The sequence below is a fragment of the Squalius cephalus genome (genome assembly GCF_949319135.1).
Source record: "Squalius cephalus genome assembly, chromosome: 2".
In the NCBI taxonomy this organism is placed as follows: Eukaryota; Metazoa; Chordata; class Actinopteri; order Cypriniformes; family Leuciscidae; genus Squalius; species Squalius cephalus.
In genome coordinates, this window is record NC_137123.1 from 60,656,898 (window position 1) to 60,660,522 (window position 3,625).

At 39.1% G+C, this 3,625-nt stretch overlaps 1 long non-coding RNA gene across 1 annotated transcript; it reads left to right on the plus strand.

Annotated features, from left to right (window-relative positions):
- Positions 1–2,358: 2,358 nt before the first annotated feature.
- LOC307154707 lies at positions 2,359–3,060 on the plus strand. Its single transcript, XR_013820414.1, has 3 exons — positions 2,359–2,404; positions 2,826–2,853; positions 2,950–3,060. It is a non-coding gene; the product is annotated as an uncharacterized lncRNA (long non-coding RNA).
- The last annotated feature ends 565 nt before the right edge of the window (positions 3,061–3,625 follow it).

Genomic DNA, 3,625 nt, shown 5'->3' on the forward strand with positions numbered 1-3,625 from the left:
GATTGTTCACGTACAAACAGACACCTCCTCCTTGAGACTTCCCTGTGACTGAAGGGTCACGGTCCAGCCGTAGAGGTGCCCCAAACCCGTCCAAAGACATTTCGGTGTCACAATCCTTCCCGTTTAACCAGGTCTCTGTTAATGCAATCATACAAGCATCTCTGTACTCCCGTAAACAGTGCACATTTGCTTGAAGTTCGTTCATTTTTCTTCGCAAGGATTGCACATTCGCGAGAATTGTACTGGGCAGTGGGATGCGCTTAAACCCCAACTTTTTTAGCTTCAGTCGAATTCCTCCGCGCTTCCCCCTCTTCCTTGTCTTGATATTAAAATCCCAATTTTCATACCTTGTGTTTCCTTGCAAGTCCGTACTCCAGCTCGCCACAGTCCATGGATAATTTCCACGCAATTGGAGCAACAGTTCCCGGCTGTATTGTAGCGTTGGATGTCGTGAAGATTCCTGAGCACTCCAAACAACCCAGAAGAATGTCCAAAACGTCAAAAACCAAAACCAATCCATTCCATCTGATGAATCTTCAATATATTAAAGAACAAACAATGCTCCGGGTAACAGAAAAACATAAACAAAACAAGGAACGAAACGGGAGACAACTTTTGTGTACTAAACACACCAAACAAACACACGATGCTACAAGAGCAGCGCCCCCAACGGGTTCGATCTATCTATCTAGATCTATCTATCTAGATCTATCTATCTATCTATCTATCTATCTATCTATCTATCTATCGTAATAATGTATGATTTGCAAAAATGATAACTGCTGCGTCTGTGTGTAGATGAGAGAATCAAAGTGTATGCGCGTTGTGCACACGCTACATTGATTATGGCCAAGCATGCGCCCTTAAAATAGCATATGAATAACATGCGCAATGCGCCACTGACTTTAAACAGTTTTTTTTCGGTCAGTGGCGGAATTGTTTTCTAAACCTGTAAAATAGCATGAGGGAACCTTTGCGCCAGAACACGCCTCCTCTTTGCGCTGAACCGCCCCCGCGAGCGCAAGTGTATTTCTTAGTTAACCGACGTGCGTCTGTGGAGGGAAAAGTCCGCTTTGCGCGGGTGCAAAATAGGAATGATACATGCGTCGGTGTACAAAGTCAATTGCGCTGAGTGCAAGATAGGGCCCAATGTCTTTTTCAGCATTCAGCAAAGCTCAATGTCACAGTCTTTAGAACATTTGTTACACCACATACTTCATTAGCTTGCATTGAATTTATACTTTTAATAATGATAATAACGTTGTAGTTGGATACAGAAGCGGCGCCCAATGCATCCATCAGACATGTACATAAGACACCTCAAAACACCATTCAGAGCTATTATTGATCGGAGTAAAAAGAGAAGAGTGTATATTCACTGTATCAAGGCTTTTCTACAGTGCAATATTCTTACCGTAACCCACATAACTCTTACTTCGCAATTCAGAGTCATTTGGCATGGTTAAAAGCAGTTATTGACAGGTTGGATGCAACTCTAACTCTTTTGTCTTCTCATATTAAAAAAATAAGGAGAAATAATTATTGTTGAGATTTTCCCTAAGTATTCTGCTTCTCTGATGTTTCTTTAGAGAGAAAAAAAGACCCCAGTGAACTAAAGTCTGGTATAAGATCTATGTCAAAGAATCTTTTGGTCGGATTGTCAAAGTAGGTATTTATTGATTTTGTCTTTCTGAACTTCAATATTGTGTGAAGCAAGTATTGCACGTGTCTAAATGCACATTTCATAATTTTACAATCAAGCGATTCTTTTCTTTTTACCCTGGAAAGCCTGACATATAAAATAATAGTACAAAATGTATCTTTTTTATTTAAATGGAACCATGTATTGAATCTTAATACAAAACTGCACATGAGTATCATATTTGATAAAGCAGGATCATACGGCTAATTTTGTATACAGTGAGAATGTGGAGCTTACTGTACTCAAGGAGGAAGAAACACCTCAATTTTATTCAGAGGTTGCAAACTGAGAAAAAATATGCAATTTGGTGCATTTATTTTTATAAATCAATGAGATCTTTATAACAGAAAAGCAGACTACTGCTTTTGTAGCAAAGTTAGACGTTGTGGGAAGAAGGAGGTGGGAACCGGCAAACATACAAAGACTTTAATAATGTAAAATAACCAAACAACAAAACGAAAGTAAAGACAGCAGCCCCTCACGGACGACTGATGTCACATATAATAAAACATAAACATCAACATAAATCCAGGCCTGGGGGGTATTCCAGAAAGCTTGGTTAACTTACCATTTGGTAAATCATAACCTCTGGGTTGATTTACCCCAAACCTGCATACCATGAGTATGTCGGTTCCAAAACACCTGAGAAGAGTTAGTTTAATCAACCTCCTACTGGTTACCCAGAGTTAATGCGCGCGCACGGTGAGTACATAAAGACATTTTCAATGGATCGCCGATTTCAGGAGTCACCATGGAAACCCAGGGACAAAAAAAGCGAGCTACATACTTAGGTGAAACTGAGTTGGAGGTTTTAATGCTTGCTTATGAAGACTATAAGCCCATTATAACAAAAAAAAAACAAAAAACAAAAAAAAACAATACTGCTGCATCAGCAAAAGAAAGAGAGTTGGCTTGGCAAAAAATAACGGACAGAGTAAATGCACGAGTTTATAAAATTATAAATGGGCTATTTTCCCCTTTCATTGTGACGCAAAAATTATTTGGGGCATGTAGTAAAAATAGACAAGTATTTACTTGTTGGCCTCCATACATTTCTTAATATTTCAGTTGTAGCCTAATGCACGTAATTGGCAAGTAATATGTTGGCTTCTTGTTTTATCAGGTGTAATCCTTCTGGAGCCAGAAGAAGTGTGAGCTAAGTCAAAATGAAACATAAAAACATTCTCCAGCAAGGTAATATTTTCTAAACTTGTTACTGACGCCATGCAATTTAGTTTTCTATGTAGCCAATAGAAAGAAGGCTGAGGCCCGTAAAACAGGTGGGGGTCCACCTCCACCTTCCCTCACCCCAGCTGAGGAGCTGGCACTGTCCCTTAATAAAGGGCGACCTGTGGTCGATGGGATTCCAGGGGCAGTTCGTCAGACTCCGCTACCAAGACAAGTGGCTTAGTAAAATGTAGGTGTACCATATTAATACTTATGATTTATTGATGTTTTCACTGTTTTTGTCCGTGTTTTAATAAAGAAAATCATCAACATTGTCACCATTTTAAATAGGCATTTTGAATGCATTTTACAGTCATTGATTCACTTGTGCAGTATGCATGCTGCTTTGACTGCATATGCTGTGTACTGTATTCTTATTACTAGTACTCTTAGATGTTCCTAATGTCCTTCTTTATTAGTTGTATTTGTTTAAGAATATACATTGAGTATTGAATATGCATGATTATCTTATTGATTTAATTATCTTGCAGTTGCTGATGGCCACCTTGTATTATTGGATCCTCCTGCAACACCACACTCTGTCACAGTTGTAAGTGATTATTGTCTTTAGGTTTATGTTTGCTAGACCAAGCATCCTTCCTTATTTTCACTGTAGGATGACGATGAAGAGACCACTTCTGCTGTGACAGAAACAGAAAATGTGGGGAGGCCCATAGAGGTATGATGCATAGAATG